The sequence below is a fragment of the Ceratotherium simum genome, chromosome 18 (assembly GCF_057802395.1).
Source record: "Ceratotherium simum simum isolate JZ-2026a chromosome 18, ASM5780239v1, whole genome shotgun sequence".
Taxonomy (NCBI): domain Eukaryota; kingdom Metazoa; phylum Chordata; class Mammalia; order Perissodactyla; family Rhinocerotidae; genus Ceratotherium; species Ceratotherium simum.
In genome coordinates this window covers 28,268,200-28,290,135 of record NC_141917.1, presented here as the reverse complement: position 1 = coordinate 28,290,135, position 21,936 = coordinate 28,268,200, and the positions used below count along the sequence as shown (strand labels likewise).

Below are 21,936 nucleotides of genomic sequence, written 5' to 3'. Positions count from 1 at the left end.
TTCAAAGGAACAAAAGGTTAACAAGCAATGCCCTTAATGCTAAAACGTGGTTGCTTCTAGATTTTATTTAGCTACTTCTCTACCACAACCCACCCCTGGTTGAAGTGGTTAGAAAAAAAGTTCCTCTCTTCTCTATTCTATTTTCAAACTACTCCTACTCCCACCCACACCCACCCCCACCTATGACCCACGGATTATTTCATAAGGCAGTGGTGCCAATTATATCAGCCCATGAGGGTCCTCTTGGAGCCCCAGCCAGGTATTCTGATTCTGTAATCAGAGCTCAGAAATCTGTAATTTTTTTTGACTCCTTGGGTAATTTGGATGCTCAACTAGATTGGCGAACCATGGTTCTAGACTCGATGATACCATACCTATAATTGACACTTTCATTGAAAATAATCTAGAGACATTATACAAGTAGATATGCTAGATCAATATTTTTGAGCATTGACTATGTTTTAATCTTTCAAAATATTGTGGAAAGTGAGAGGGGAGCCCTCTATATACTCTAAATCCTAGGAGAGCAACTAGCTGGTTACCCACGACCACTAAGGAACAAGATTAACTCGCAAAGGCACATGGTAGCTGTACACACATGTACATTTGCCTGAATCACAAAAATACATTAGCATCTAAGACACCATACCACAGGATTCAAGGGCAGTGGTTTAAAATAATTCCCTCTGAATCACTGCAGCATTAGAGGAGCAGAGTAAATAACAACGGCCTCTCGCTAACTAATTCTTCCACCACGGAATGTGGAAATACTTCTACAGAATGCTCAGCAACACCAGAACACTAATGCGTGCCCCAGATAGGCTTCAGAATTTTTTCTTCCAAGTTAAAAGATTATCAGACTTAAAATCCAAAACACTGAAGAAGGCATTGAACAAATGTGAGGAACTAAAAATACTTCTCTGCTCGCCAGCATCTACCTCTTCTCCCTTAAGTAGTTGATTGTTTCCTCAGACAATAACTGCTCTGCCACAAAAATAGAATTTTAACCAAAAGCTGTATAAACAGTCAATTCTCTCAATCTGGCAAAATAAATACATTCTGTAAAAGGTCTCTCCAGACCAACCTTCCCAATAAAGATTCCCTGACAACACGGCACCTCATGCCATCTGAACTCCTCCCAGGGGTAGAAGCTGCTCCAAGTCTCTGCCTCTTGGATAGGGCTGTGCCTACGACTTATGTCACTGCTTCTGGAATAAAGAATATAAGAATGGGAAGCAGAAGCCAGTGAGTATCGTTCTCCCTCACCCAATTTACTTTATCCACAGCAGATTTGCTCTTGTCTTAGTAAGACAGAATTTTAAACACATACAGACATTTAGGTTATGGGAACTCTGAGCAGGTACCAGAGAGGATTCAAAACTGAACCAGGGTGGGAGTAGAGAATGATACCAAACCATCTAATAATTAGGTGTCAAATACTGCAGGAATTCAAAGAATGGAAATCTTTGAGGTCTGGGAAAAATCCGAGTCTTCACAATAGGGGTAGGGGTCTAACTCGCCTTAAAGGAAACTCACTATTTGGGCAAGCTGAAAAGGAAAGGCATCTTGTCAGTCTTCTCCCACAAGACAGGGCACACCCATCTTAGATTTTCCAGGCAAGGGTAAGATGTCTGTGCAATCTCTTTAAGTGGCTCTAGAAGCCTCTTTCATGAGATTGAGGAGACGTGATGGAAATCATTGCATAGTTCTCTCTCCAAAGAAAGATCCTCCCCCAATCTCCACACACTCTGACCCTTTTAGACCCTGAATGTGAGTGAGTGGGGTTCAAGAATCCTGTTACCAGTTTTCAGCAAATTTGAAAATGTATATCTCAGACTGCTTGTTTACTTTGGGATGGCAGATTTTCAGGGTAGGATTTTCATTTTGCTTATACTTGGGCGCTGGCCATTGGCATATAATCAATAAATGTTTCATAAATGAATGTGTAGGACAAAGATATAGGTTAGGCACCAGGATAGCCTTTGCACTTCACCTTTGACCTCAGCAAGGATCTCCTTGGTCCCAAATGCACTGATGAGGGTAAGGACCTTGACATAGTTTAGCTGCCCTGGGATTTCAGTTAAGTGCAGCATAATGATTAGGTTTCATCATGTACATATGAAAGCACCAAGAAGTTCTTAAAAAAAAATAATAAACCCAACTCATTTGGCCTATGAAGTCTTAACAGGTTGCCCCTCTTTTTTCCCCTCCTGCCTGCCCTCTTCTCTCTCATTGCTATGCTCCTCAAGCAGCGTCTCCCCAACCACACGATGAGCTTAGCCAAGGGAGCTGACCATTTTGAATAATGGAATGCTAGAGTCAACAGAGAGCAAGGATCATCAAATAGAACCCTGGGGGGCAAGTTCTTAGGATAGAGATTTTATCAGCCTGATACTGGAGAGAGCTGTGGGACAGGCCAAGGATTCCCCCAAATCAACCTGCCTGTTCTGTTATTTTGCATGAGATTCTGGGAGCTTCTTAATAAGGCAAAAGTCCATCTTAATGGGCCCAAGTCCTCACCTCTAACCTCAGCAAGACTCTCTCCATAGTCAACACTCAGTGCAAGTTCACTATGGCTGAGTAAATGAATGAATGCGCACTAAGTGTTAAATTGGAAACAGAAAGATACAACAGACACTTCATTAAGTGGCCAATCCAAGACGCAAATTTTCAAAAGATTTAGTTGAAAACTGGTAACAAGATTCTTGAACCGCTCACTCACATCCAGCGTTTAAAAGGGTCAGAGTGTGCGGAGACTGGGGAGGATCTTTCTTTGCAGAGAACTATGCAATGATTCCCACCACCTCTACTCAGCCTCACGAGAGACGCTTCCAGGAACACTTAGAGAGACTGGACAAGGTGTCTGATCCTTGCCTGGAAAATCTAAAAGGTGGGGGAGAAATTGGCCTATGCTGTGAGGATGGGAATGAAGAGAGGTTGCTGCTGGGTTGTGATCAGCTTGAATGCTGGAGTTTGAGCATAGACACATGTTTTCTGTAGATAATTCACAACAGAGGGTAGTAAGTTGTCTTAGATCCTATCTAATAGAGTAGATTAGAAGGGCGAAGAGGGCAGAGAGAAGCAGATTCCCAAATGGAGAAGCAACAAACCAGAAGCGAGTATATCACCTGCATCAAGGGATTTGCAGGGGAGAGGTCCTCAGTGATGGCCCAGGAGTGGAGCAAGGAGGGGAGAGGAATCTCCAAAGGCCCCCTGGACTAGTTTGCAAGAGCTGCCATAACAAAGTATCACAGACTGGTGGCTCACATGACAGAAACTTATATCCTTCACTGTTCTGGAGGCTAGAAGTCCAAGATCAGGGCGACAGCAGCGTTGATTTTATTCTGAGGCCTCTCTCCGTGGCTGTAAATGGCTGGCTGTCTTCTCCCTTTGTTTTCACATGGCCTTCCTCTGAGTGTGTCCTAATCTTTCTTAGAAGGACACCACTCACATTGGATTAGGGCCGACCCACATGACTTTGTTTTACCTTAATTACTTCTTTCAAGGCCCTGTCTCCAAATACAGTCACAGTCGGAAGTACTAGGGATTAGGACATCAACATATGAATTTTACAGAGACACATTTCAGGCCATAACACCCCCAGAAAGAGCCCAAGAGCAAGAGTCAGCTCAAAACACCTGTCAGGCTCAGAGAGCACAGCAGTATCTGCCAAAGTATCACCCAAGTGAGAACTTCCTTGTCCCTCTTATCACTCATCTCCCCCACTCCAACCCTAGTTTTACCACTGCAATCCTGGAGGGAACATAAACCATGACAGTTAGCTGGAGGCAGCAGGATAGCAGGGGAAAGAGTGGAAAGGAAAGATACTCTATTTTATATCAAATTTTAACTAAATATTCTTATTTGAAATTGGACATTCTAAGTTCTAAATTAAGAGTATCTAGCGGGGTGGGGTGGGTAAAATGGGTGAAGGGAGTCAAAAGGTACAAACTTTCAGTTATAAAATGAATAAGTCCTGGTGATGTAATGTACAGCATAGCGACTATAGTTAACAATACTGTATTGCATATTTGAAAGTTGCTGAGAATAGATCTTAAAAGTTTTCATCACAAGAAAAAAATTTTGTAACTATGTATGGTGATGGATGTTAACTAGACTTATTGTGGTGATCATTTCACAATATGTACAAATATCAAATCATTATGCTGTACACTTGAAACTAATGTTATATGTCAATTATACTTCAACAAAAAAGTATTTAGCAATTGAAATTGACTGTAGAATTTTTTTAAATTGAAGAATAATCAGAAAAGTCATCGATTTCATCTGGAGGCAACGGATATACTAACTTCACTGAATAAATTTTAAAGATACAGTGGGACATAAAACAAAGCTGCCTTATAATTACATCCTAGGAGGCTTATTTATTCAGCAAACCAGATACATATGAACAAATGAACGAAAGAGTAAACAAGCAAGCAAATTTTACTGGGCATTAATTATGGGCTGGATGCTTTCATATATGTCATCTTTTTTATGAATTAACTAAGGTGCAGGTTTGCTAAAAGATTGCCCAGATGAGAAAGAAGGGAAAAGTTTAGGGGGAAGAAAAGACATAAGCAATAGTTTCATTTTGGCAATGGATCTTTTCTAAAATACTCTCATATCTCACTTTTTTTTCCCCAAGAAAATAAATGACCACATTCTTTTTAAACCATAAATGTCATTCAGATATTGTATCATCATAATCATGTAGTAAAACTCTCTTGAGAACATTAATCTCCTTCCATATATTCACAACTTGCCTTTATCTAGGGATGACATTTCTCTTGAGAAACAAGTACATCATTTTCTTTAAAAATAAAACCTGCCATCAACCAGGACCGATCTTGGTCCATGAATCAGTCAGAGCCAGCAGCACTGATATGAAATTGGCCAGCGCTCTGGCAACATTACTATCTTGTCTATCAAATCTGCTACTCACATGCTCCAATAAGCCTACCAAAGAAAAGCCCCAAGGTTACCTCATATCCTAAATCCATCCAATTTAAAAAGCATGGGCTTATTCAAAACAAGCTACCTCTGGAATATAAAAATGATTCTAAGACAAGAAACTCTATGGGATTATCTCTCGTGTTGAGGTCATATTTAAGGTATCTCTAAAATGCCCTTCCTATTCTATGTTTCCAAATCTTTGATGTTGATGTCAATAGTACCGTCTAAACACACCACCGTCTTCCTCTCTCATAAAAAAAAGCTGCCCTGCACACACCTAGTAATCAACTCCAAATGGCAAGACATATGTGCTATGCACCTTTGCTTCTTCCTCCCAAGTCCATTCCTTGGGTTTCATCCATCTTGAAATGCGAGAGAACCAATCAAGTTTAACAATACAAGTCTAATCCTCAAACATTACTGGTGAAAATATAAAATGTGGAAAGCAAAAAGTCACTGTGGAAAGCAGTTTGACAGTTTCTTATGAAGTTAAACATAAACTCACCATACAACCCAGCAATTCCACTCCTATGTATCTTGCCAACAAAAACATGTCCACACAAAGATCTGTACATGAATGCTTATAGCAGCAGTAATCGTAATTGTGAAAAAGTGATAAAACTACTGAAACTTCCATCAACTAGGTTAACAAAATGTGGCATCCTCATACAATGGAATACTATCCAGCACTAAAAAGGAATGAAATTCCAATACACGCTGAAACATGGGGGAAGCTCAAAGCCATTGTTCTAAGTGAAGGTCAGATATAAAGGACCATATACTGTAAGATTCCATCTGTATGACAGATTTGGAACAGGCAAATTGATAGGCAGAAAGTAGATTAGTGGTTGTCTAGAGCTAGAAATGGTAACACAGAGTGACTGCAAACGGGCGTGAGGGATCTTTTTGGGGTAATGGAAATGTTTTAAAACCGGATGTGGTGATGATTACACAGCTCTATAAATTTACTAAAAATTATGAACTGTATACTAAAATTGGTGAAGCTTATGGAATGTAAATCATACCTCAGCAAAGCTGTTTTTAAAAAGATCAAATACAAGGCCAGCCCCATGGCCTAGTGGTTAAGTTCAGTGCGCTCCACTTCGGTGGTCTGGGTTCAGTTCCCAGGCACAGACCCACACCACTCATCAGCGGCCACGCTGTGGCAGCGACTCACATACAAAGTAGAGGAAGACTGTCATAGATGTTAGCACAGGGTGAATCTTCCTTAAGCAAAAAGAGGAAGATTACCAACAGATGTTAGCTCAGGATGAATCTTCCTCAGCAAAAAAAAAAAAAAAAAAGAGAGATCAAATACAAAAAGTAAAAAGGAAGTCCATATGCAAAGTTGTTAGGTAGTGAAAAATATCTTTAGAGGGAGTGAGAGGGTAGGCTCCATTTATGGTTGTATTTAAATCTTGTTTTAACTCTAGAAAGATTTAATTGCCAAGTGTTGGCTTACCACATATTTCATTGGTTCTTTGACTTGGTTTCAAAATGGGAATAACTTGGACTCTTCACACTCTGGAATGTTGGAAATGTCATTTACACTGATCAAAATGGTTCTGTTTGGACTGCTGAATTTCTTTGCTCAGTCATCCAGCGTCTCAAATACGTTTCAGAATAAAGGAAAAATAAGTTAATAAAACAGATTCTGTGAACTCTGGGGCCGGCCCGGTTACGTGGCAGTTAAGTTCACGTGCTCCACTTTGGTGGCCAGGGGTTTGCAGGTTCGGATCCCGGGCACGGACCTACACACTGCTTATCAAGCCATGCTGTGGTGGCGTCCCATATAAAGTAGAGGAAGATAGGCATGGACGTTAGCCCAGGGCCAATCTTCCTCACAAAAAAAAAAAAAAAAAAAGACTGCGAACTCTGATGCCCTAGGAGCAGGAGTGAGGGAGTGGGTGGAGAGCAGGGAAATTATTTCTGCTGCCCCAATAGAAGACATGTCATTCAAACCATGTATTCAAAAAAGCATGTTCCTCATCTCTAGTCCAACAGAGAGGGAACGCATACTCACTTGAAGGCAGGTTTCTTCATTTCCTTTAGCATAACAATGTCACCCTGCATGTTTTAGTACACCTATGAGGTCTTGTTTGATCTTCAGTGCCCAACCTTCTTCTGATAACTACACTCCTTTTCTTTTAGAAAACTGTCCCTCCTACCCAACCCCACACACCAACCGGGTTATATTCTGGCTGTAGCTGTTCCCCAGAGACGGGAATGTGTCCTCAGCAAAGCTATTCAGACTCTCCCTGGGATTTCCAGAGTTGGACAAGGGAAGGGGGAGGTGCAAGGAAGAAAAGGAAGAGAGAGAGGAAGGGAAGGGGAGACCTTCCTCTCTGGTGGAGAAGCTAGAAAAATGTGGACCTAGCAGCTACCCAAGACCCAGTTCTAGCTCTGTGCAGAAAGCTGTTTTGTGAGAGGGAACCAAGGGGCCCCTGATTCCAGGGCCCCCAGGCCCTGCTATAGCCACAACCTTTTAGCCCAGGATTTGGGGTCACATAAGCCAAAACACTCCCCTTCTGGCCTACGCTAATTCAAGTTGGGTTTCTGCCCCTTGCAACCAAGAGTACTGACAAATCCTTTGGGGTCTTCTCACCTACTTGATCTGGCTCAGGCTGTCATCTCAGACCCACAGTAAAAGAGGGACCTAGAACCTCGACAGCACAGTTACAGTTTGCATTTCTGTCTGTTCAGAGCATTTCTGAAGCCAGTGGCTAAATTCACTTCACGAACCTACAGAAGTGAAATAAACACTCCGGAGTCTAACTTGGCTGAATACATCGGGATGACCAACAGTGACCCCTTTGAACCTGCAGGTTAGGGAGGGCGTATTTATCACTCATTTGTTTGGCTATCAGCCGCTCCCCATCTGTTTGGCCCAGTCTGCACGCCCTTGCCCACCCCCCACTCCAAAGTGCTGCATTCATTATTTACCTCCATCATTCCAGTCACCGCAGAAGACCTGCCAGCAAGCCCAGCGTGGGTCTCTGGACTATTGCCATTCTGAACGTATGGACTGCTCTTTGGCTGTCCCACAGGAACCAGCCAACAATGAAAACAATCACAATTAACTCGAGATGAATAGCAATAGACTATTTTAAAACCCTCATGGAATAAAAAAAGCACTGTAACAGCTGGGTCCAGGAGGGATCCGGGCTGCCCATAGGGTCGACCTTACCTCCTCTGCTCTCTAAGTGACCTGGCTCCACAAAGCTAAGGGGGACAAGGGAGGGAGACAAGGAAGCTGTTCTCAGAGCTGAGGCTAAGGCTGAATAAGGAAAACCCTCAGGATAGGAGGGAACTAGGAGAGAGGGGCAGCCAGTGGGGAAGCTGCCTTGGGGTAGGCGGTGGGGTGCTGAGGTTCAGCTGGACCAGAAGGCCCCAAGGCCCAAGGATAATCCTTAAGTAGCACTGAAGATATGATATGCAAACACACTGTCACTCACCCTAATTTATTCTAAACAAGACACCTGAAAGAGAAGCATGACACAGTGGCTCAGTCATCAAAGCCTCACTCCCGAGGGGCTATGCCAGCCTGGATTTGCCACACTGTTGCCCTGGCAGTACAAATGGAAAAGACTTTCAGATCTTTCTCCATTAGAAGCCCCAGGCTGCTCCATGCCTGTCCTACATGGAGGGCCTAGAACTGCCTGCCTAGTGAGGACAAACTTCTGTTAACTGAATTTGATACCCTGGACCTACTATATTTCAATTTTCAACCATTTTCTGTGGTTAGGGATAAGAAGCATACAGCTTTAACATGAAAGATTGGGAATCTTCCATGAATAGTCAGAAAGATTTCATACGCTCCCTGCATGCCCCACACACATCCACAAATCCACACACCTTGCACCTGATGCTAAAAGGGTTTACAGAGTAAAAATAGCATGGGTACTCAAGAACTTGCAATTTAAGAGGAAAAACAAGAAACCTATACTGTTTGTTTCATTTACTCATATGCACTCAATACCAACTATGGGCCAAGTACACAGGGGATGTAGAAATGTCAATCATACGAACCCCTGCCTATAAAAATCAGTCTTACTGTTAAAAAAAAAAAAAAAGAAAAGAAAATGGTCCATGTAGGTTAATGCACTTGTACAAAAGCAGAGAGATACAGATTTGTAAACCAAAAACGCAAATGTCTATTATATCACGCGCACTCAGTTTGTGATGAAGCTATTGTATTTCTCTAAAAAAATGCTTAAAGCTGAGGGCAAAATCCCAGATAACTGGGTAAAGACACAGGGAACCTTAATCAAACATGCATTTACCGAGAGCATTCTAGGTGTCAGATGTGCTGGGACTCCAGAACCCTCAAGATGACATATTACTTAGACCAGCGCTATCCAGTACTCTAGCCATTAGTACTGTGGCTACTGAGCATTTGAAATGTGGCTAGAGCAAACTGACATGCACTGTAAGTGGAAAACACACAATGGATTTCAAAGACTTACTATGGGAAAATGTCAGCTATATCATCCATAAGTTTTATATTGAATACATGTTGATAATATTTTGGATATACTAGGTAAAACAAAATATATTATTACAATTAATTTCATTTGTTTTTTTCCTTTTTTTATGGCTACTAGAAAATTTAAAATGACCTATGTGTCTGTCTTGTATTTGTTGCTTGCTTGTATTTCTATTAGACAATGATGATTTAGATTTTCCCTCCAAAGACTGTGATGACAGCATCCATTTATAGCAATAATAGCATCTTATTACTAGGAAGGCAGGCATAAAATTAAGCAGAAAATGTATGTTATCATATTACCATGTTTAACATTCGCTTACTATCATAAAATCATAAAACTCAGATCTAGTAAATAGCCCAAGTTAATAATAAAAGTTGTACTTTAAAAGATTCACTCTGCCACATGCAGAAGAAGGAATGATTAACCAACAATTTTATTTCACTCAAGACTGACAAATGTCTATGCAAACTCAACTATTACTCTGTTATATATGGTTCAGAAAACATGTCTATATTTTTCTCTGTTGACAACTGGACAATTCCAAAGGATTCAACAGGGAATCTAACTTCCCTCTCACTTCATTCTAAGTATCACCATCTTTATTTTAACCACAATTTACTGCTCTGTGCCTAGATTATGAATGAAACAAGTTGTTGGAGGAATGATAATACAGGGGAAAATAGTTGTGAACTGCACAAATAATGCAAGGCAGATGTGTTGCGATGGCATATGGGGCAATCCCTCTTTAGTGCTCTAGATTATAATGGCAAGCATAATCACTGGCCAATATATCAGCAGTTCTTTGGTAGAATGATAACATTGGCAATAATAACAGCCACAATCGCTATCGTTTACTTTAATGATGACTCTGCGAAATTTTATTTTTTTACTATTTTATTACAAATAAGTATTATCTCATTTAATGCTCACACTACTTCAGACTTAGATGCTATTGTTATTATTCCCAGTTTCCAGACCAGGAAACTGAACGTTTATTTGGCCGAGATGACACAGTTTATAAATGGAGGAGGCTGGATTTAAATTCAGATTCAGTTCCAGCGCCTGAAACATGACAATGGGCTGCATATCAGACAACATTAATAATAAAAAAGTCTGGCCAGCAGACCAACATTTTTAGCACTTAAAAAAAAATTAGCAGCCGGCCCAGTGGCGTAGTGGTTACATTTGCGTGCTCCGCTTCGGTGGCCCAAGGTTCACGAGTTCAGATCCCTGGCACAGACCAACACACCACTTGTGGGGCCATGCTGCGGCAGCGTCCCATGTAAAGTAGAGGAAGATGGGCATGGATGATGGCCCAAGGCCAATCTTTCTTAGCAAAGAGAGGAGGATTGGCAGCAGATGTTAGCTCAGGGCTAATCTTCCTCACAAAATTAGTTGCCTTTAAGGATGGAACTGTCCTCAGATCTGCTGCTGGCACATACAGAACTCCCTCTAGGAACTCTGAATGGACCAATTTGGAAAAGACACTCCTTCTGGCTGTTCGCCCTCCCTCACACACCCTTGCCTCACTCCAGGGGCGGGTAGCATTTTTACTTCTTTATCCTTTTCATACATGGAGCATATGCTTAATGAATAAACATATTGAACTCACAAGTCAAAAAATCCTTTTCCATACAGCTTGCTAAGGATACCAAGTCAATAACAGACAAAATGTAAAGATAATTACAGACAAGTGAAGGGGCTATTTTTATACTTAGCTGAGCTGGTAAACTACAGATTGGGGTGAAGCTTTCCATGTTTTGGCAACAATTTGGAAAAGCTGAACTTCTAGATACTTACATGCTTCTCTATCATCAGGACATTTCTGTTCCTTAAGAAATTGTTCTAATACCCTGTATAACAAATCTCTCCAAGCTGTGAAAAATGAAATACTGTAATTCTTCAGGACAATTAAAAGCACCAATATTTTAATGAAAGTAGAATTGTAAAAGCTATCACCCAATGAGGCAGGAATAGGGGGAGTGCAGGTGACTTTGTTTTGGAAGCTACACACAGAAGCACCCATGGCCGGCAGGCTGCCACCTCACCCCGAGGCAGATCTCACCAGGATAGAGGGAGCGGCTCTGTTTCTTTTGCCTCAGTGGATATCAACACCCACTTGCAATGTAATGAGAATCAAATGCGCTTTGTTCCAAGGGGTATGCACTTAAAATAATCAGGGGTTGTTTTAAAGGAGAAGAAGAAAGCAAGCCTGTTGCCAAACAGTAACACAGCCCTCAACAGATTGGCCAGGAGACAGGCTGGGATAGGAGGCATTTTGAGGAAATCTCTTTCTGGCTTTTAGAAACTCTAGAGGAAAAGCAACAGAAGAAGTAAACGAACAGCACACCCAACATGGTATAACATCGTACCTCGTACAAAGAATCTAATTAGCGAGGAGCTGATCAACATGGCTGACTACATGTATACACACGGTTAGTGGCAGAAATGAATTTTTCCTTAAAAAAAAACAACTCCTAGGAAACCCTGGATGGAATACAGATATTGGTTAGTTTTCTATGCCTATATTTTGAATAGTTTTTTCCAATTAAAGAAAAAAGCTCATAGGAAAGAAACGTGAAATTTTTTTTCTTAAAAGAGAAAAATGATGCAGCTACCCCTCCAAAAAAAAAACTAAGGATTTTTTTTTTTTTAAACAAAGATCCAAGAAGGTTCTGAGAGCATCTGAATCTACTTGCACCCATGATGAAGGTGGACTAGGCCTGAAATAAGATTCACTTGGAGAGAGGATGGTAGGCCACTCACCACCAGCCCTGTGTGAGGACTTTCTGACGTGGTTCCATGCAGGACCTCAGGGCCACAGCATATGCCTGTGGCTGGGTCCTAGCTTGTATTCTCCTTCTGGTTGCCTTTTGTAAGGAAGAAAGACAATGCAACCCACTGTCCATGAGCCTTTTGGCTCACAAGTTCACAGTCTTCTGGGTGGCTGGGAAGAGGCCACTGTGCACGGGCTGCTTCTCCCAACGGTGAAATGATTGTGGGTCATAATCATCCACCACATAGTGCTCCCCTTCATTTGTGAAAAATGATCACCAACGTGTCAACATTCATAGGAGATGTTCTAATTACGTGAGCATTCTTGTCAAAGTAAGATTCAGCACAGAAGTTGTTAAACGACTGATGAAACTTGACATATAGTTTTATGTGGTTCTCGCTCAGCAGGATGCTAAGGGCCTGGGTTCCAGATCCTTTTCTGACTTGCATGTCGCTGCTCAATCCATCTGCCTCACCTGGGACTCCCCACTAGTCTCAATGCATCTTGTCCAAGTCTGTCCAGTCTTCTTCATTGATACCTACTGTAACTAGATACATACAGGACTGCAAGGTCACTGTCTGCCTCTGAGAGAAATGGAAAAGTACATTTAGGAGTCCTGTGCACGAGCAGCCACAACTAAGGGGCATGTCTAGCTCTGCCTCCTACTGATGGTGTCACTTCCCAAGGGGTCATTTCACTTCCCTAGGCCTCGATCTCAGCTGTAAAATGAGTTCCCACCCCCACCCCATTCCAACCACTAATAGTCTGCCTTATACTATAGTGGAATGGGAATGTGCCAACCTGTTTAAAACTCTAAGCTCCAGGAAGGCAGGCATTGCCATTCATCCATGGATCTTCTAACACTCAATGATTCATCAACACGTATTGCTCATAGGAAATCCGACAATGAGTAAGACCAGCATGGACTTCCAGAAGTTGACAGACTAGTAGCAAAGTGCCTGGTGCAAAGAAGGTGCTCAATTCAAATAAAGTGACTTGTCGAAAGAGCCTGCATCATTCACCCGCCATTACAAGGCAGGTCTGCATCCGTTTTTGCCCAATTTTTAACTGAAGACACTGAGGATGCCACCCAAGGTGGACACCAACAGAACAAGCTCCCTGAGTGCGGCTAACAGTGGCAGTACCTTCTCCCAGTGTCTGCTACTTCCCATGGAAGGATGATTTCCTCTGAAGGAGCAGACTTCCGGCTGAGGGTTAGCTCCCCAACTAGGAAATGTGGTCCAGTCTTCCTCAGCTCCCCATGGTGGCAGTCCCATCAGGCTAGGAGGCCAAGAATGGGAAGGGCAGAACAGAGAGCGAGCTGGGGATATTTCTCCCACTGGGCTGAGCAGTCAAGATCTACCCCGTGAGCTTAGGAGCGTTGTTAGGTGGGGCCCAGGGACATCTCAGTTCCCTCCCACAACAGAAAAGCAAGAAAACTGCTGCCACCTGGAAAGCAGAAGACAATGCAGGCCCAACATGAAACCAAGAAGTATGTTGCCCTTGTGGGGAGAAACTCAATACCCATCCTTAGAATTTATCAGATCTCTGCGCAGTAACTATACTGCAGATCCACTTTTTATTGCTTCTAAATAGCATTTTATTGCATCCAATAGAAATAGTTGCTAAAAATGGTCAATGGTATGTAGACTGGTTGACATAGCAACGAGTGACTGGTTTTCCAACTAAAGGTAAAAAACCCACAATTATTACTTTTTACTTATATATGACAGGTTATCAGCTCGGGGCACATAATAGAAAATAAACCCCTTCTAATTTTATTCTGGACCCTTACGAGGTGTTAAAGGCAAACAGGATATATGCAATGAGTTTTTCTACATCATTCAATAGATCTTAGGTTCTTAACCTGGGGATTCCAAAGAGGTTCATAAACGGGCTTAGTGTAGGGAGTTCCATGAACTTCTTGAAACTGACATAGATTATGAATGTATAGCATTATTGTATATAAGTGAATCTTCCCCTGGGAAAAACAGTCTAAAACTTGCATTGGATTTGCAAAAGTGTCCATCTATGACTCAAAAATATTTAGGAATCACCGCTAGATGGCCTACCCTGGTTTGCACAATGGACTCCTCTTGAAGGAAAACACTTTACTCTGCGCCACTCTAGAGCAAAAGGAAGCTGCTCAGACTTTTGTTCCCCATCAGTGAACTTTGCCAGAGGTTTCTCTTCTGGCTGAGTTTCTATCACTTCAGCCAGCAAAAGGAACTGGACAGATACAGTGCAAGTAAAGAGAGCGAGATGCTGCTGTGGTTGTTCATTTTAGACTCATTTAGCTCTTTAAAAAGAAAAAAAACATTTGAGATTAAGCAAACTGAATTCATCTAGAAATCAAAGAAAAAAAACAGAGAAAACTGATTTTGCTCTTACCTATTGCAATACCTCCTAGGGATAAGAAAAGGTTGAGGTTTAAAGAAGTAATATAACAAATGATTGTGAAGGAAATTGATACCAGAGAGGATGAACTTCTTAGGTGACTTGAAAACAAACTTTAGTGTTCACTAAATGTCAATTTAAGAAAAAAATTAGGAAAGAAAAAAAGAGTCCATGGATTTTCTTCTACTATACAGTAAACTTCTTGGACTAAACCAACTCTTCTCACAACTGGATTCTGTTTATTTAGAAGCAAGGATGAAGAAATCATGAAGAACTCCCAAAGGTTTCCCCTTGCCCAGGGGTGACCAATGGTTGTGGAATGTATATGGCAACACACCGCATGTCCATGAACGTCATTTACTACAGAAGGAAGTGGACTAGATTGCAGGTAAGGTTAGATGAGGTGTGACCTATCACACAAAACCAGCTGGTGAAGCAGTCAGGACACAAAGCACATTCTTCTCCAAAGGGTGGACAGGACGGAAAGGTGTTTCTTAACTCTAGGTAAGAAAACTGAGGCTTAGCGAGGTGAAATGACCTATCTAAGAGAGAACTACATCTTCTGAACTTCAACCTGGGTTTCTCTGCTAACTACCTCAACACCTCCGCCTTTTGATTACTGTTTAAATTCTCCTCCAGACTAGGATAGCTCAACACCATTAGTGGCTTTATGACCCTGGGATGTGTGTGTGTGTAGTTCAATAAATGTTAGTCACCTACTATGTGTCAGATACTCTACTGCACATATAGGACATCAAAACTGAAGAATGAAGCATATTTTCTTCAGTCAAACAGAAGAATGTTTTGTTTTAAAACACATGGTTAAGTCAGTCAGAAAAGTTACTTATTAAAATATTGACTAAACTTACCAATACCCACCAGTGAGTCTGATGTCAAAGATGACTAGTTTTTTGTTCATTGTAAATGGCTGGAGTTGGGAAATTGATGTTTTATTAACAATATTTCTCTAACTTTTATTAAACCACCTGTACTTTTCAGCTATCGGGCAGTGATAAACCAAAAAGAAGAAATCTCTTTTTTTTTTTTTTAAAGATTTTATTTATTTATTTTTTCCCCCCAAAGCCCCAGTAGACAGTTGCATGTCATAGCTGCACATCCTTCCAGCTGCTGCATGTGGGACGCGGCCCCAGCATGGCCGGAGAAGCGGTGCCTCAGCACGCGCCCGGGATCCGAACCCGGGCCGCCAGCAGTGGAGCGCGCGCACTTAACCACTAAGCCACGGGGCCGGCCCAGAAATCTCTTTAAATCCTGCAGAAACTTAATAAGAATCATATAATTCTATGCTTATGGTTTTCAGCTTGAAGTTTAACTAACACTATCTGTAATAAACTGATTTCTTTCAGTATCATTTTATTACATAGGATACAATGGTTGTACTTCAATACACTAGCGATTTTTTTAAAGGATACTATCATGATCATATACCTATCTAAATAGTTAATGGGGGAAAAATCTAGACTCCTTTTCCACATCGCTTATTTAAAATATACCCAAGAGGCCTTGGATATATTTAGCTTTGTTTTGTCAACTCCTATAATCATCATGCACGATAGAGAAAATTCAGTTGGCTTCTAGCGAAATAATGCACGGCACTATAACAGCGAATGTCTTCAGTACCATGAGTTAAGGATTTTACGATGTGATAGTTTTTAAAGTATTTCTAGGTACCCTACTACATCTTGGCTGCTCCTGGATCTTCAGATTAAGGTCATCATCCCCTCTCCCCTCTAGGGGAAAAAAAAAACTCACGATGAAGGCACAAAGTCAGAGCAATGATGTGTACACTCTCTGCAATTCGTTAAAGAAATACACTTTCTATTCCTAGAAATTCAGTGTGGTTGGTGTTACTCGAGACCATTGCTGGCCTGTCTGTACAGGTGCTGTGAAATAGAGAGTCAACATCCCTTGCTTATGCATCTTCTACGTTTAAAATGTTGGAAAGCTAAGTTATGAAAAAAAGATGAGTGTGCTTCCAAGCATCGTGTTACTGATATATTTCTCTGAATTCACATTTAGGCAAATGTTGGTAGAAAAAATCTGGGGCTGGCCCGGTGGCTTAGCGGTTAAGTGCGCACGCTCCGCTACTGTTGGCCGGGATTTGGATCCCTGGCGCGCACCGACGCACTGCTTCTCCGGCCATGGTGAGGCTGCGTCCCACATACAGCAACTAGAAGGGTGTGCAACTATGACATACAACTATCTACTGGGGATTTGGGGGAAAAAAAAGGAGGAGGATTGGCAATGGATGTTAGCTCAGAGCTGGTATTCCTCACAAAAAAAAAAAAAAGAAAGAAAAAATCTGAAGACACTAGTACTTTGTGGGATAAATTACACAGATTTAAATAGAGTGCTTTCTTTATAGGACGTATGTTTTTTATCCTGATGGAACCTGTAAATATGACATCTGGGGTACTCCATTACAGCTGTGGAATAATCAGCACCATTCAGGATATCCAATATGTGCTAAAAGAGAAATTCTAAGTAGAAAACCACCACAAAAAGCATTATATTCCTTCATTCAACAAAATGTGAGTACCTACTATATGTCAACACTGTCCTAGGGCCGGCCCCGTGGCTTAGCGGTTAAGGGCACGTGCTCCACTGCTGGGGTCCCGGGTTCGGATCCTGGGCGCGCACCAATGCACTGCTTCTCCGGCCATGCTGAGGCCACGTCCCACATACAGCAACTAGAAGGATGTACAGCTATGACATACAACTATCTACTGGGGCTTTGGGGGAAAAAATAAATAAAATTATAAAAAAAAAAACACTGTCCTAGACACTAGGGACACAGCAACGAAGAGAAGAGACAAAACCCCCATCCTCAAGGAGCTTATATTCTAGTAGGGAAAGACAGACTACTAACATACATTAAAATACACGGCAACTTAGAAGGTGACAAATGGCTGGAGGAAAATAAAGCAGAGAAGAGGGGCAGGGCATGGTGGAAGGGGGTAGCCAGGGAATGTCTGCTGAGAAGGTGGTGTCTGGGGAAAGACCTGAGGGGTTGAGGGGCTCAACCAGAGCGATATCTAGAGGAAGAGTGGTCCAGAGAGTGGGAACAGGCTCTGAGGCAGGACTGCGCCTGGCAATCTGAAGCAATAATGAGGAAGCCAATGTGTTTAAATGCCTTAAACTGCTTCCAGATTAAGGGGTTACAATTACAGGCAAAATGTCATTAACAGCCATATTTTCATAAACACTTAGTGTAGGAATGTGCCTTTGTAAATGCTTAATAAAACCCCTTAATCTTACCAGGCTTGAAGAAATGAGGAAGAGAGGGTGGAGGGAGTAATCCAAGGTCACATCACCAGTGACAGCCAGGGAAAGGCTTCAGCACATGTCTCCCAAACTCAGCACCACAGTTTCACCTCATGCTCCAACTTTATAATTAAGAGGCACTTGTATTAAAAAAAAAAAAAAAAAAAGATCCCAGGCGCAGACCCACACCACTTGTCAGCCATGCTGTGGCGGCAACCCACATATAAAATAGAGGCAGACTGGCACAGATGCTAGCTCAGGGCTAATGTTCCTCAAGCAAAAAAAGATGAGCATTGGCAATAGATGTTAGCTCAGGGCCAATCTTCCTCAAGCAAAAGAGAGAAGATTGGCAAGAGATGTTAGCTCTGGGCCAACCTCCCTCACCAAAAAAAAAAAAATTGAAAAAACAAAAAAAGAATACATCATAGCCAACTAACAATCTTCTTAGAGCTAAAAATTGATCAGTTTCACTTTTTCATTCAACAAATAACCAAGAGAGACCCTACATACACCCTAAATATTTGTTTTGGAATGAAAGAGATAATAAATGCAGCATTACCTAGATCCTACTACCCAGCAATTAATTGTATAGGTGTGTTAACAGAGAAACTTGTACACAAGGAAACATTTCAGATGTTTATTGTAGCACTATTTGTTATAGTAAAAAAGTAGAAACAGATCAACCGTCCTCAACAAAAAAAGTGTCTGTAACAGTGAAATGGAAACACTCTAATTTTCTCTTGGCAAGGGAATAAGTATAATTTATTCATACACCGAAATTCTCTGTAGCAGCTAAAGTAAGATCTACATGTACCTCAAAAACATAGTGACAAATTTAAAAATCCAAGTCGTATGTATATAGAATTATGCCATTTACGTAAAAGGTTAAACACACAAGCTTACAGATATTGTCTGTAGACACATAATATACAGAAGTACCAAAACATGTTTGGAAACTTTGCCGACTAACTTCACATTAGTGGTTCCCTGAGGATGGAGGCAGAGGAGGAGGGATGGATAAAATATTTCCATAGCAGTTTATTTTTATCAAGAGGATAAGCAAATATGAAAAGATTAGCAACTCTTAAACATAGGTAGTGGAAAAATGGGAGACTTACTATATTCTCTTTTTATGTATGTTTGAAATATTTCACATTTTTACTTTAAAAGAAACAAAGGGAGACAGACAAAACTCCTCCACCACATTCTAATAACTCCAAAGCACAGTTGCCCTTAACCTCCAAACCTCAGCATCTTCACCTTTGAAACGGGGGTGATACTAGGTGTACCTGCCTCAAAGACGCTTCGGGAAGTGGCAGTCTGGAGAAATTCATTGTCAGCTACACTACCAGTGGGCAGGGACATTATATCATTCCCCCATTGAATCTCCAGGGCCCAGCAGCCATTCTTTTTATTCAATTTCACTGATAATAGTACTGAAATTTTTCAATAGGGTTATATCGGCCACCACCCCAAAAAAGCCATAAAACAAATCGAAGGAGTATAAATGATACAATAAATTAATTAAGCATCTCAATGAATGGAGATGAAAGACCCCCAACAGCCCAACATGGGACTACCTCTCCCAATTCATGTTAGGCAAGCACTGGTTAAAAATTATAAGAACTGCATAAATTTCCTCCCATAAAATCTGTCTTACAAGCCCAAGAGGAAAAAAAAAAAATGAGACTGGTTAGGCACCATTAAGAAAAGATGATCAGATTACATCTATCAGTAGTAAAACTCCCAGCCACACCTGGGAACAGGGCCCTGCAAGCTGGGGACAGAGCAATCAAAATCCAACCTCCCTATGATGTAGTCTCTCTTCTCCAACTTTGTTCGAACCTCAAGGAGGTGCTTGAGGTGCGACTCTCGTCTCTAGAAAACCAGTTCCTCCCTCTGCCGGGCCCTTTCAGTCTTGAGATCACATTCCCCAGAGAACTGGCTGTTTCCCCATCCCAGAGCCCTTGCTATCGTCCTCTCCCGTCAGGAAAACGGAGACCCATCCAAATCACCTGTGAGCCTGCGGCCAAAGGAAGCCGCCTCTGGTCCAGGCGAGCAGCGTTGAGTCAGCAGATTTGCCCCAATGTTTGCAAATAAAAGTTGCGCCGGGCTGGGCTCCTTGGAGAAGAGGCTGAAGCTTGGATATATTGTCCAGGCCCAGGCCCTAGGAAGTCACCTGGAACTCCTCCACTTTACACTAGGCTCCATCTGCCCGGTCTGCTGCCTCTCCAGGCTCTGAGGCCCCCTTCACAAAAGAGGGGCGCGAAGTCCAAACGAGAGCGTGAGCCAAGGGTTAGCAGATGAACCCCGCAAACTGCAGAAACTAAACCGCAGACACAAACCTAAGCCCGCAGCGGAGGAAACGCGGATTAGGGAGGGTACCCACCCTCCCGGGCAGAGGTTGGGGTAAATGGCGGGCGGGAGGGCGCCTCTCCTGCGGCTCCACATCCTCCCTCCTCCCTCAGTCGCGTCTGCCCCAACTCCAGCATCCCTCCTCCCGGCCCTCCTCGGAGCTACGGCGGAGAAGAGGACAAGAAGGGCGGGGAGGCGCCTTGGGCAAGGCGAAGGGCTCCTGGAGTCAGAAAAGGAACAATAGCCGACCCTCGGTTGCCCGAGCCTTCCAGAGTCTCCCGCTCGCGCCTTCCTCCCCAGCTCCCCTAAGTTCAGCGCGGAGGCGGGTCGAGCCCAGATGCGGGGACCTGGGGGAGCGGGGCGCCGGGAGGGCCAAGCAGGTGGAACAGGGTGCTGACTCGGCACACCCAGAACGCCCTGCCGGGGTCTGGTCATTCATTCCCACCTGCGCTCCCTCCGCAGCAACCCCGCGCCATGCCCCAGCCGGCCTGCGAGTCGCGGGGGACCGAGAGGAAGCCCCTCTCCTAACTTGGCCAGGTCCTCCCTCTCTAGTCTGATCCCCACCATCCTCCTCTTCCTCTGTCCCCAAATCTGCCCTCTGCAGACAGTTGGCGGACAAGGGAGCGGTGGCGGGACGCTCGCTGCCACCCCTGCTAAGCTGCTCCGCCGGGCGCGCGGTCCCCGGCTCCTTGCTGCCTCCCTCGCCCGAGCCCCAGACACAAAGGCGGGGACGGGAGCCGGGGACCCCGCTCCGGGGAGCCTCCCAACTCTCGGCGCCGCGCACTCACCCCATCGAGGCGGCGGCGGCGGCTGCCCGGGCCCCGCTGGCTGCGCCACCCCGCCCGCCGCTTCCCCAGGAAAACGCGGCCGCCGGGCTCGCTTCCTGCTCGGCTTCCTGCGCCTCGGTCCCTCCTCCTCCCCCGCTGCGGGGGTCAGTGGGCGCCGCGGCTCCCGGGCAGGGCCGGCGGGGCGGGGGCAGCGGCAGCACCACCACGTGGCCGCCCGACGCCGGCCCCCGCCGACCCGGATCCCGCGGGAGCGGGAAGGGAGGTGCTAACCATTCCCCTCCCCTCCACCCCGCGCGGGCCCAAATTCCGCGAGTCAGGTGACCCGGCCCCGCGCTCCGGCCGGGACCTGCGGGAGGTGCTCTCGGCCCGTGAGGCACCCATCCCCTGGGCCCGCGCGCCCTGGGCGTCCGTGGCTTGCTTTTAGTTTTCCACGGATCGTGGGACCCTTCCCCACGGATCTGTTTCATCACCATCACCTGAAGTTCGTGGAAACCACCGGTACTCTGACCCCCGGGGTTAGGTCGCGTGAGATCCCGAATAGCATTCCTTTCTGGTCAACTTCCAAAGTGGTTTGTGGTCGTGGGGGTGTTTTAAAAGTCACTGATCCTAAGCGCTTTCTAACCAGAATCAAATCGGTTATATTTTCCAGAATTATTGAACAGAAAGTAAACGAGAATGTGCTCGTAGACTCTGGACTGAACCAACTGGTTGGAGTGACTGTTGCCTGACACTCATCAGGTGGCAGGAGAAAATCAGCAGCGTTAAGTGTCTAACTCTGCTCAGGAGTCAGGAGAAATCTACAGCCTGAACTGGCGGACAGGAATGGGGAACGCCCTCAAAGCAGTGTCTGGGCTGCAAAGGGGGACGGCCTCGCTCCCCAGGACCCCACGGC

General features: G+C 43.7%; 1 protein-coding gene across 6 annotated transcripts in view; it reads right to left on the bottom strand.

Moving 5' to 3' along the window:
• Positions 1 to 21,708, bottom strand: part of RAI14 (retinoic acid induced 14) — a 144,245-nt gene extending 122,537 nt beyond the window's left edge. For 2 of the 6 annotated variants that reach the window (XM_014781574.2, XM_004422717.3), the window contains exon 1: positions 21,045 to 21,227. The gene's annotated coding sequence lies outside the window, so the exon portion shown is untranslated. Of the gene's footprint in view, positions 1 to 19,916; positions 20,829 to 21,044; positions 21,229 to 21,520 lie in introns of those variants that run through there. The other 4 variants (XM_087443174.1, XM_087443176.1, XM_004422715.3 and 1 more) reach the window with 4 other exon arrangements.
• Positions 21,709 to 21,936: the final 228 nt, after the last annotated feature.